This window comes from Camelus dromedarius, chromosome 7 (genome assembly GCF_036321535.1).
Source record: "Camelus dromedarius isolate mCamDro1 chromosome 7, mCamDro1.pat, whole genome shotgun sequence".
NCBI classification, from domain to species: domain Eukaryota; kingdom Metazoa; phylum Chordata; class Mammalia; order Artiodactyla; family Camelidae; genus Camelus; species Camelus dromedarius.
Window position 1 is genome coordinate 63,251,808 of NC_087442.1, and position 13,132 is coordinate 63,264,939.

The window sequence follows — 13,132 nt, forward strand, 5'->3', positions numbered from 1 at the left end:
AGCCTTGTCTATTTCTTATTGTCTAATATTGTTCTGCACAGATGACCTGTCTTCTCACCTGACTGGAGGAATTGTCTCATCAATGACTTTCATGGGCCTGGTAGCATCTAACACAATCAAGGCTATACTCTAGGTACTTAATACGTGTTTGATTCTTTAGAGATTTAATTGAAATACATCTGCCATCTGGTAAAACAGGAGTGTTTAATACACAATTTAGAAGATTTGGAAAGTTTTTCCTGTGCAATGACTTTCTATAAGCCCTAATCTAAGAAAAGTGTAACCCAAGCTCTGGGGCCCTATTTTGGGCTGAATTGTGCCCTGCCACCCACAAATTCATAAGTTGAAGTCCTAAATCCTCAGTACCTCAGATTTGACTGTATTTGGAAATAAGAGCTTTAAAGAGGTGATTTAATTTAAAATGAGACCAATAGTGTGGGCCCTAATCCAGTCTGACTGGTGTTTTTATAAGAAGAAATTTAGACACACAAAGGGGTACCACACATATAGAAGAAAGATGTGGGGACACAACAAGAAGGTGGCCATCTGTAAGCCAAGGAAAGAGGCTTCAGAAACCAAACCTGATGGCACCTTATTCTTGAACTTTTAGCTTCTAGAGCTGTGAAGAAATAAATTTCTGTTGTTTAAGACACTCAGTCTGTAGTATTTTGTTATAGTAACCTGACAAGACTAATGCAGGTCCTGTACATTGTCTAGAGTGACCAGGAACCTCTCAGGGACAGATTTTCCTGTTCCCTCTTCTTCCTGCCTCAGTTGGAGGATTCTAGATCATGACCTCCTGAATAAGAAGACGAAATTGAGAAGCAAAGAGAGATTCCTCCTTCTTTCCCTTTACCCTTCCTGACAAACTCAAGCTTGGTCCTGTCAAAGGGGATCCTGCCCAGAAGCTTTTCTCTCTCCTTTAGCCTTGCACTCAAGTCATTTACCCAGTGATGAAGCTGGGTAAAGGCAGGGTCCTTAAGCCTCTGAAATTAGCCTTTTTTCCCCTTAAAACTTGTTGCTTTCTTGCACATGAATATAATATAATGGGTTAATTTGTATTTGAGGATGTTCTTATCTGAAAGAAGATATCTTAGTTTGGATTTTCTCTAAATCAGATCCTGAGACAAGGATCTGGGGGCAGGTAGTTTATTTTTGCCATGGTCCCAGGAAGCACTGAGAAGAGTAGGTATATGAGACAGGAGGACTCAGTAGAGAGGGCTCTCAGGAGGGGTTACCCCATGGGCACCTGGGACTAAATCCTGCCAGGGACCCTCTAAGAGACTGTGCAGTCACAGCAAGGGACAAGGAAGCTGAGGCATTTATCAGTCATCCTCTGCTGCTCGTGGGTGCAGGGTTGTTCCTGGAGGAATGAACTCCCCACCTCTGTGGCTTGCCCTGGGAGTGGGCAGATCCTGTAGGCAGAGGAAATCCTAGGACAAAGAGATAGGTACTTGAAGTAGGAATCCATTGCCTTGTGAAAGGAATTGTCCACCAATAATACAGGTAACCAAAGCTACAGGAAGTTGTCAGGGGATATTGGCAGGGCACCAACCATCGGTTGCAAAAGACTAGTCTTCAGACTTGAGGAAATTGTCCAATTGTCCAATTATGTTCTCTAAAGTTATAACTCACTCTGTTAGATACTATAAAAACAGATCTTTAATGCTTTGGCTTTTTGTGGCTAATTCCTGCTTATCCTCCAAATTCCCATTTTAGAGCCATCTTGCCAGAACTTAATTTATGCTTGCAATTCTACAGCAGCTGTTCTTGGATTGACCCTAATCATTGTGTCCTAGTGGTCTACTAGGAGTGTACCTGAAATTACACTCTGTCCTATCTGCCCCCCACATCTCCCAATAAGCCATATCAGAAAGCAGGAACTGTAGCACCCTTACTTCCCACCCCATGGTACTTATTTCCTAGTTAGTGGTGTGTGTATCTGGGGAGTGGGGTGGGTGTTAGAACATGGCCATAAGCCTATCCATTGTTGAGTTTCAGCCAGGTTCTGGGCATGTTAAAATTACTGGTGGACAGGACCTTTCAGAAGACTGAAGATCATCCTGGGAGGTAATTTTTATAAAGGATGGGGAAGCCAGGGGTGACCACTTGATCCAATAATGAGCTTTAGTCATCAGAGGAGAGAGGCCATTCTGAGAATGGTGTGGTGCCTATGACTCATATTTGTCTCCTGACCTCCCTTTAGATTATGTCTCACCCCTTCAGAGAGTTGAGGTGCAAGCCATAAATGAAAACGAAGAGTTTTTTGCTGAAACTGTTGTACACTAGAGGTACAAGCAAGATAACTTAGGGCCCCCTCTCACAGAGTTTAATGCAGTTGAGACACAGAGAGAGAGAGAGAGAGAGCGCGAGAGAGAGAGTGAGCGAGAGTAAGCTTGAACTTCTCTTCTGGTTCCGACAGTGTCCACGGAGATCACTGGGAAAGGGCAGGAGGAATCAGAAACCACAGGGTATCTGACAAAGCTTGTTCCTTAGCACAGGTGAGATACCCCAGGGATTTACCAGAGTTACTTGGATAATGTGTCCTGATGAGTTGAGTGGGAAAGCCATGAAATCTGGGTTAGCCCATTAATGGAACCTTATTTATTCCCATAGACCTATGAGAACTGAGCAAACTCTAGCTGCAGATGAAACATTCTGATTGCTGGGGATAAATTCTTTCATTTGTTTCCACAATCAAGGTTTGGACAGTCATATACTGCCTGGTCCCTAGTGAGTGCTCAATAATTTTCATTGATTGAATTAACCTTTACTCACATTTGATAAATACCAGATTGAGCAGGACTGGAGAACTGATCCATGATAAATTCCTGGGATGAGGAAGCCATGGATTCTTTCTTATTTGTTGTGCTTTAAGAAATAAGTACATGTGATAAGAAAACATTTATAGATAATGAAATGAGTTGGTCACTATGAAAACTTAAGAGAAATCAAGTTACTGCTGAAGAGTGCTTTAATTAATTACTCTTAGTTTACCATCACTTGCTAGCAGTGTGCCTTTGGCCAAGTTATCTAACATCTCTGAGCCTTGGTTATTCTGTAAAATTGGTGCTCTTGAGAGTCCTAAAGTAGTTAATATATATGAAGTGCTTGGTATAGTGCCTGGGAAATGACAAGTATTTGATGATGATGATGATGACTGTTACCATTATTATCATGTCTTAGTTAATTTGTGACTATGTTAAATAAGATCCAGCTAGGGAATTACCTCTACTTTGTTCTTTGTTTTTTAGTTGCTTTTCTAAGAATACACATTTATTATTTAAAAAAATTTTTTATTGAAGTACAGTAAATTACAATGTATCAATTTCCGGTAGACAGCACAATGTCCCAGTCTTGCATATACATACATATATTCATTTTCATTTTTTTCCATTAAAGGTTATTACAAGATATTGAACATAGTTCCCTGTGCTATACAAAAGAAACTTTAAAAAAAATCTATTGTTATACATAGTGGCTAACATTTGTAAAAATCAAACTCCCAGATTTATTCCCTCCCACCCCCTTTCCCTGGTAACCGTAAGATTATTTACTAAGTTTGCGAGTCTGTTTCTGTTTTGTAGATGAGTTCAAAGTGTAAAAATGCACATTTAATGTAAACTTCATAACTTAACTTTTTAAATAAAGCCTTTGGTGTAGATTCTTGTCAAAGTTTCTGGGAGTTTAAATATATTCTCTGTGTGCAGTTGTTTTGTCTTATCTATTTTTGACTCTCTCAAAGAGAATCAACAGATTAGTTAGTGAGGGCTTATTTCCTCTTATATCAACTAAGTTGTCTTTTCTGCTTTCACTATGAGGTTTTGCTTGTTGCATCTCCTTCAGCTAAACCAATACCTAAAACCAGGGGCTATTGTGTAATTCTAGTATCTCCTCTGTAGGCTCCTGGAAGGTTTGCGGGAGCTGTGTGAAAGTGCATATTGTTTAGAAGACAGAACTATTTTTAGCTTGAAGGTAGAACTGTTTTTCCTTCTTGGTAAATTCCTTTTCTTTTGATGAAAGCCAAAACTTGAAGCTAGTGGTGACAGATCAGGGTCCTAATTGCTGTGCTGCTGGAAATAAGAAATGTTTATTACTAATCAAGTAAATAGAATTTCATCAAGTAAACCGAATTTCATCAGTGTAGTAAGATGAGCCCAATCAGTGGGCTGGTCTTATAAAATACTTTCTCTAGTGAGCCTGGGAAAACTTGTGAAGTGGTAATAATAAAAACAGCATATGGGCTTTGCAGGAACTTTGTCATACATAAGCAATGTGTTGTGGGTGTGGTAATGAACATCAGGTGTATTTGGCATAAGACTTCCAGACTTGGGGAAGAGGAATTTTGCTTTTTTGCACATACTGGAATGTGTTTTTGCATTTCTGGTATTTAAAAAAATAACTTAAGAACATTATTTTTTTATTCCTTATTTGGAAGCTATACTGGTCAGCATAAGAAAATACTTAACTTTAGATCTTCAAAGGCGTGCTGCAGAGGTTTGGAAAGCATTTGGTTTGGCTTGAAGCAAGTTTGGCTAGTGAAGTGACAGGCACACAAGAAAGAACAACAGGTGAAAAAATGTGGAGTTTCTTTCATCTTTCAAAGGATTTTCGTGATGAATTGAAACAGCCATGAAAATAAGCACTGGCCTTCGTGCCCAGTGGCCTAAAAGTACTTAGAGTGGGCCAAACAAGAATCAGGCAGGGCCTAATGAAAATCAGGCAACAAGCCTAGACCTAATTAAATATGTGCTGCCCCCTGCCCCCGCTTTTTTTTAATCCCCTTTGGCTTAATTTTTAACAAAAAATCTGGTTTTGTGGTAGAGAGATTTCTCTTCCTTGACTCAGATAGATTTAGTAACAACTAGCAAAGACAAACAGGAGCATGAGTTATTCAGTAGAACCAATGAAAGTTTTTGTTGGCTAAGTAGATTTTCTTACTGGCCTATTTCTTTTGAAAACTACTTGTAAAAATTAACTAACATATTTCTGGATTAAAGTAAATAATATGTTTTGAAGCGGTTGAATGTGATTCAGAGACAAAATTTTTCATTTTGTTTGGAAAAGATATTGCATTTGATTGTAAAGTGTTTTAGAACAGCTTTTAGAGATGTTGACTGAGCTTTCACAGTTTCCCCAACTTGTTTAAAGGAGTCTTTGGGATGTATGAGTCATGAATAATTTTCCAATTAAGATCATAAACAGATGTCTCCAGAGAATTCTGCAAAACTTTAAAACATACTTGAACAATGTGAAATTGACATATAAGAGTAGAACATTTTCTCCAATGTCCCAGTTTCTGGAGTGGGTACAGAGAGGACCTGGGACTGGATCACAGACTCCCAGGCCCTCAGCTGGGGACTTCTTCTATGCCAGTACCTCCCATAAAGAAGTTGCTGCTTAGTTTAGCATTTGAATAGAAATAAAAGTTTTATGTAACTCAGGAGATAACATATTTAATTTATTACAGCACATTTATAAAGTCCTAAGAGATGTCTGAATTATAATAATTGGTGAGTCTGTTTTGTGTCTTTCTCCAAAGCCTTTGCTTAGGGAGCAACTTTTGAAGTCAATGATGATGCCAGATTTGGAAGAATTCTAGAGGCACGTGTTTGGGGAGCAGCGCGGATGAGAGCCATATTGGATCAACAGACGGTAGGACATTACAAATATATATGTAAGAAGATGACAAGACAGTCAAATCCTATGACAGAGCATTCCTTTTAAGAGAAATATCAATACAATACTTAGCTACCGTCAAAGGGTAGTCGTAAATAACACTACTAACAAACCATGCGGTTTCAAAAGAAGCCTGGTACCCGGTTTTCCTTTTGAAATGCTTAATGAAAATCTGCATTAAAAATTTCTGTGAATTTGAGGATTTTGGAATAAGCAAGCAGCAGGAACAGAAGCCCATGTGCTCTGTCCTTACCGGCTTTAATTGTTTTGGTTTCAAGCTTAGCAGCAAAATGTTCCTGCCAAGTGAATGTACGTGTGCATGGGATGTTTTCTGCTTCACTTTACTCAGGCATTTAAAGAAAGGCCCTGGTTTGTATCAGTCAGACAGCATTTTACTGTAAAAGAAAACACACCCCTTGAAACAATCAAGGGATCACAACTTATCATTAGGGTGAATAATAGGCAGCAATGTCTATTTAGAATAGGGTTTTAGAAATTAATTACTGGGATAGGTCACCAAATGTTTCACTGTTTTCTAACGATTAAAAACTACAATTTTAATAATTAGACCGTGAGAAATTTGTCAGGGCAATGTATTTATCATTTATCACTTTAGAGAGGGGTCAGCAAACTTCTTCTGTAAAAAGCCGGATAGTAAATATTTTAGGCTTTTCACCTTTGTAGTGTGAAAACAGCCACAGACGGTAGGTAAATGAATGAGTGTGCTATGTTCCAATACAAGTTTAGGTATTATATATTATATTTCGTATGATTTGAACATGTTCTTCCTTTGTTTTTTTTTTTCAACAATTTATAAATGCGAAAACCATTTTTAGCTTTGGGTTGTATCAAAACAGGCAAGAAGCCAAATTTGGCCCAAGAGCTGTAGTTTGCTGACTCCTGCTTTAGAAGGGAAGACCTTGTCATTATTTATGCTGAGATGTCTTCTGAGCATTATTTTAAAGAGAAATGCATTTTTTTCAACTCACAGTTACTTTATAATTCTGGTCCAGTGATTATTGTTTTTAAAATGCATTGTTTGGGTTGTTTAAGAACTGCAGTGTGAGTGCTGGCTGAGTGGCACGAGATTTGACAAATACAATTCTGTGTTCCTCTCATTAAGTTCCAATTCTGTTCATCAGTAAAAGGAACTTGTGTCATTGCCTCACTTGTTGCAATGAATAAATCTGTATAATTTTACAAGAGAACAACTGCATGGATTCTTTTGCAGCCTGAAGACTCGAGTGTTGGGCTCCTCTTTATAAAAGTTTCCATGACAGTCTGGCCTGAGAGAATGACAGGTTTGCCCTCATGGGGAATTTCTTATTAAGGAAGCTTTTCTTTCACCAGGAAGCTTTATGGGGACTTAATAGGGAGTCAAACAGAAAGGACCAAATAGGACCCTTTCATAAACCTTACCTTATAGTCACCCTGGCCTGAAAGAGAGCTTGTTTCCTACTGTGTGTGGTGTTGGGGTGGCGTTTAGAAGCTGAGAGGTTAGAGAGGACCACCATGCTACTCTGGGGTCCTTGCTTCCTGGTGGTAACCAAGAGACCCAGACACAAGCATGAGCTATTAATATATGGGCTAAGCCAAGAATTATAGGCCCCAGCTTTCTCTACTGAAAGGCAGCATGTGGAGTGGTGAAGCAAGTGGGCTCTGAGCGCGGCTATCTGAGTTTTCATTCTGGCTCTCCATTTACTCACTGTATGATTTTCACCTCTCTGTGCCTCACTTTCCTCCTCTGAAAAAGGGGCATGATGATAATAAATAATAAAGACAGGGTTATTGTGGTGATTAAGGAAGTTGATACATCATGCCCTCCTGTTCATGGGTTCCTCATCCACTGATATGGAGGGCCAACTGTTCCACACCATTGTTTACAAGGGACTTGAGCCTCCACGGATTTCAGTATCTGCAGAGGTCGTGGAAACAATCCCCCACGGACACAAGGAACTACTGTATATGCAATGCATTTTGGAACAGCACCTGACACATGGTAGTGAATAATAAAATGATTGCTATTGTGATGATTTTCTTTCTTTTTAGGCTTGAAAGTAGTGCAATATTTGCAAACTCTTATTTAAAGGGAGATTCCTTTCCTCAAGCAGAATCACTGTGACAGTATCCTTTAACTCTTGCTTTTTCTTTCTCATCCATTATCACTCCATCATTCTGCTGATTTATATGGACCTTCTAGCCACCTCAGCCCCCCTGTCCTAATACCCATTTTGGATCGTGGCCTTTATTTTCTTCCCACTCATTGCACTTTGTTATAAACTCAGTCGTCTCCTGGACCTAAGTTGGGTAACACGGCTATTTATAAGAGGGTAGCATAGTTCAACAGGTGTAACCTAATATATTGCCTTATAGTTGTGGCACAGCCCAGTCTGGATTTGGTTGGAAATCTATAGGTTTTCCAGGCAGGTTTGCAGTAAGCTGCTCATGCTCTACTTAGAGCTGAGGTGTTGAGGGGATACAGCCCAATGGGGAGAACTGGCAGTGTTCTGAAGGTAAGCTTTATGTCTCATCATTCTTTCATAGGGACCCCCAGGGGACCTTGAAGAATGTTCTGTATTCTAAAGACCTTCAAGAAGTACTTTGTGCTCGACTATGTATATTGGGCTTGAGTTCCCTTTTCTGCCAGCTGCTTTCTGGGCTGGAAGAGAAAAAGCCTTAAATGTTGCTGTACACTTTTAAATCCAGGTTAAGCTTTGTTATCTTTCCTCTTGGTCCTGTGCTCTGGACTAGGGCAGGAGTGGGTACAGTGGTGGGAAGCTTTTATTTTGGTTAATTATTATCCTGGATTTGTCTATTCCTATTTTCTTGGAATAAAAGTGAGATGTTATTGTTTGGACTACTCAATATACAGAGAGTAGGGTTTTTTTTTTTTTTTTTTCCTAGAGAAGATGCATTGTATAAGTTACGGACAAAAGCAATTCTGAAACATTTTAATATGTTTCCATAAGGAAAGGCCACATTGCGTAGGTTTACATGAGATCTTTGAATTTTGCTCTTTTGGATGACTCTAAAAAAATCAGTTCTCAGGTCTGTAAGAAACAACTTCTGCATTAAATACTTATCCCTGAAAAACACAATATAGGCCTAGTTTTTTCCCTCATATTTCTTTACTTTCTAGATTTCTCATCTAGGTAAGACACTCTCCTTGACTTCAAAGGGTACTTTGTGTATGCAAGAAATGCCCAGAGACTAGAGAGGACTGAGACTGTGCCCCAAATATAATTCTACTTGATTGAAAGAATTCATCCAAATGCCATTCGCCATTGTGTTAATTATAATTTAGGCTCAAGTAGAGTTTACATTCACTTATTGATGCCTCTTTCTCCAGCATGCTAGGTTCCTAGTATGTGCAGTAGGCAAAACCAAGCCACATATCTGGACAACGAGGCATGCAAATGCTTGTTTCTGTTGTTCATTTCAAAGGTGAAATATTCTCTGCAGAATTTTTACTATAGATTTTCTGGAATACAACCAGTGGTGTTCATGATGATTCTGTTTATTTTTCTAAGGAAGAAAGAAAGAGGAAAACTAGCATTACTTAGTACTTACTACATGCTAGGCATTGGACAATGATTTCACTGAATCCTTCAACATAAAGATTATTATTCCCTTATTATAAATGAGAAAACAGGTTTGGGATTGCCACTTGCCTAAAGCCACACAACTGGTAAAACTAGGTTGTGGAAAACTAGAATTTGTAACCAGGTCTGTCTACTTTCAGTAACCTAAACTGCCTCCCTTCAAGCAGAGATGGTCTTTGTTAACCACCTGTCAAAAAATGTTCACTTGGTATATAGACAATGCCCTTCAAGCATATTTAACTTAAAAAATTGTTATAGAAATAGGCGGAAATGTATGTTGCTTTTCCAGATTTTGAAAAGTAAAAATGTGAAGCTTAAATTACTGAAAATTGGGCACAATTACACAATTGAAACAAACTGTGTGTATAGGTCTATACTCAAAGAATTAGACATTTAAAATGATTATTCCCCAGAACTGATGAAATCCATAATCTTTGTCAGAGTAAGATATAATTTAATTAGTACAATATAGACTGAAAAATGGTAGATTTAAAAAAGTCGGTTTGCATATCTGAATCATAGTGAATGCATATGGAGATATATTGTGATGATTATATTCAGGAGAGGTGGTCCTGCAAGGAGTGACAAGGAGTGACCATCCTCTATGAATAAACTACTTATTTATATCACATAAACAGACAATTTCAGGACCAGGATGGAATTTAGTAAATTGCTTATCATTTAGTTCTCTGATGCCCTGGAAGATGAAACATTTACCCCCTGAGATTAATTTTTCACTGACTGATCAAACTCAATGTACTGTTTATGTTCTCTGTAACAGGAATTTTAAAGTACATAAATTTTTAAGCAAGAGTCTGCTATCCAAAAAGATACATTACTTTCATCTGAAGTAATTTGAAGTTCAGCTGGGTGAAATACTGCTACTATTCAAGTTCCTTATTTATAAAATATGGATCCAGTTAATCAGATTTATAGTGTGAAGTTAGAGCTCTCTCTGATGACTCGAGAAGGAAATCTAATGTTCTTAAAATATTATTCTCTATGGTCTTCATTATTCACCAGCTGCATGTTGGCTGTCACTTTACCTTTCTTGATCTTGGTTTCCTCATCTATAAAGTGATTGGAGTACTGCATCACTTCCTAAAAATGCTGTGGTTTCACAATAACATAACCCAAAAAGGCGATTAAAATTCTACTAAATAGGAAGTCCTCCCTGCTGCATTACCAGCAGTCTATCAGGGGTTGCCTCAGGGCGAGGAGAAGTTGACAAGCACTAACTCCAAAGGTAGGGGAGAGTCAAATTCTATTTCCACACTGTTATCTTTTAGTCACCCAGTGCTTTTCAGAATCAGGCATTTAAAAAATTCCAATTAATTACTCTTTGGATTATTCTTAATAGTAGAATTGGAGCAACAGATTTATATGCTGGTGCCTCAGTATCATCCCATTATCAGAGTCCAGGATTCTGGATAGTGTTAGAAATAAAATTATTTTTGCAAGTTTCTTTGGTGCTTCCAGCATAAAAGTATCTTGGATGGTTTGCAAGACGGTCCTGTAATATAAGAATAATAATACTTAGTACTTTGTAATACTTGCACAGCTACTGTGCTAAGTGCTTTCCAAATATTAACTCAATTAAGTTTCACAGCAACCCTGTGAGATAGATACAATTATTATCCCCTTTTATGGAGGAGGAAAATGAGGCCCAGAAAAGTTAAGTAAATTGCTTAAAATTTCACAGCTAGAAAAGTAGGAGAGATGGAATTTGAACACAGGCTGTTTAGCTCCAGAGTCCATGCTTTTAACCCCTAGGCTTACTATCTCTCTGATGTAGAGTGAAGTTCGAGTTTACATCAGATTTTTATATTATATTAGAAATTCTTCTGGACAGTATATTCTGAAAAATGTTCCCTAACAGGGGAAGATAACCAGGAAAAAAATTAGTTTGGTTAGACTAATGTTTAGTTCCTTCAACCCTGCCTCTTACAGTAAATTAGTGTATCTTATTTATTCAGTTCCTCCTCTGTACCAAACTAAGTGCTTTATGTTTATGAACTTGTTCATTCCTCATGACCCATATTAAGTTTGCATGATTTTTAGGCCCATCTTTCTGATGAGCAAACTGAGGCTTAAAGAAGTTTTGTATTTTGCTCAAGGTCATAAATCTAGTGAGCATGCAAAGGAGCAGCCTCTGGCACCAGTGCTAAGCCCCTTGCAGGATTGCTTCTAAGGATGCTTAGTGTCTGTGGGCCTGGGTTTCTCCATCCCTAAAGTAAGAGAGTTTTCCAGTTATCTTCTAATGTAATATCCAGCTTTACTTCTTTATGAGTCTATTATTCATATGGATCATGGCTCCTCACATAGTACTGGCTAAAGTAGAATTCCAAACCAGGCTCAAAAATTGGCACCTTTGTCTCTCATTGGCTTTGGCAAATCACAAATCTTGAGCATATTAAGCAACAAAACAAAACCATACACAGAAAACTATATTTTTACTCCTTTTCCCAGAAACTATTTTAAGTCAAGCATTGTTGTTATTTATGTTATGCAAGCTTTCATTAACAAAGTATTTTGTAAATAATAAAAATTTCTTTAAAAAGGACAATGTTCTATGTTAGGGGAGGAATTGTCATGTTAAACCAAATGAAGTGGTGCTGGTATTCACATCTTTTAAAAAAATCTTTCAAAAATTGGGCCTGAATTTCTAAAGCCCTTGAAGCAAACTTTCTTAGTACAAACTAGCAGGAGAAAGACTGAGGTAGACAAGAGGTCATGACTAATTGCCTGGGAATGTTTCCTCATGCTTGAAAAGAGATGGAAGAGTTGGATGAGGAAGTGGGGTAGTGTGACCTTTTGATCCTAGATGTCTTGTTTATATTTCCTTATCATGAATCTTCTTGCTCAAAGTAAAGTGTTGGTAAAGTGGCTTTAGTCTGCCAGAGAGACTCTTGGCCTTGGTCCAAACCTAACTCAAGTATTATCAGAAATACATTCTTTACCATGGATAGCACTTGCAAGTTCTTCTAATGAGGTCCACACGTGGTAGCCAATTAGGCAGGATAATCCAGTGCCTTGGTCAGGGAAGAGCACACCCTCTCAGTATCTGTCATGCAGGGGTTATCCAGCAAATGTGGCTTTGCAGGGCATGTCCAGGGGATAGTGCCAAAATACAGTTTTGTGGGACAGAAATAAATGGCATTATATATTTGTGAGGCTCAAAAACATCTAGTTTTTAGACTCTTCCTTGAGAAAAGAGAAAGAAATCTAAAGTTCATTTTATTGTGGAATAAAACTGTTATTTATTGAATATTATGTAAACTATTTAAAGAAAAATGAGTATTCAAACATGGCTGCAGAAGAAACCTTGATGGAGTATGCCCCTGGAAGGAGGCTGCACACGGCAAGTTTAAGGAAGATGAGATGATGGAGAGTTCATAGGAGCAAGAAGAAAGAGTTGGGGGAAGTGACAGGATGGAGTAGGTAACAAACTCATGACACATAACAAGTTCACAGTATACACACACTCATAAAATGTCTAGAATCGGTGTGGCAAAATACACAAGGGTCCAAACAATACTTTAAAACATCAGGTGTTCTATGTCTTTTATTTTTATAGTGCTTAATTCCAAGGAATTCCAGGAGTTTTATTTAGAATTTAGATTAGCCTTTATAAAAGCCAAATTGATTAGGAAAGCATAACTTCTGTTATAAGTGAGTAAGCTAGGATATGAAGTGTTTATGTAATTTGCTCAAAATCACTTTGTTTGGATTACAATCCAGGTCTTCTTTGATTTACCAGTCAAGCAAGTGATGTTCCTCATCTCTACCATCAGATGTTACTACATTCCAGCTGAGCACTTCCATTTGGTTTGGAATCATAAAACTAGTTC

At 38.1% G+C, this 13,132-nt stretch overlaps 1 protein-coding gene across 9 annotated transcripts in view; it reads left to right on the forward strand.

Annotated features, from left to right (window-relative positions):
* MTERF1 (mitochondrial transcription termination factor 1) overlaps positions 1 to 13,132 on the forward strand; it is a 453,452-nt gene that overhangs the window by 87,273 nt on the left and 353,047 nt on the right. For all 9 annotated transcript variants that reach the window (XR_010381700.1, XR_010381702.1, XR_010381706.1 and 6 more), the window contains one exon: positions 5,543 to 5,655. The gene's annotated coding sequence lies outside the window, so the exon portion shown is untranslated. The remainder of the gene's footprint in view (positions 1 to 5,542; positions 5,656 to 13,132) is intronic.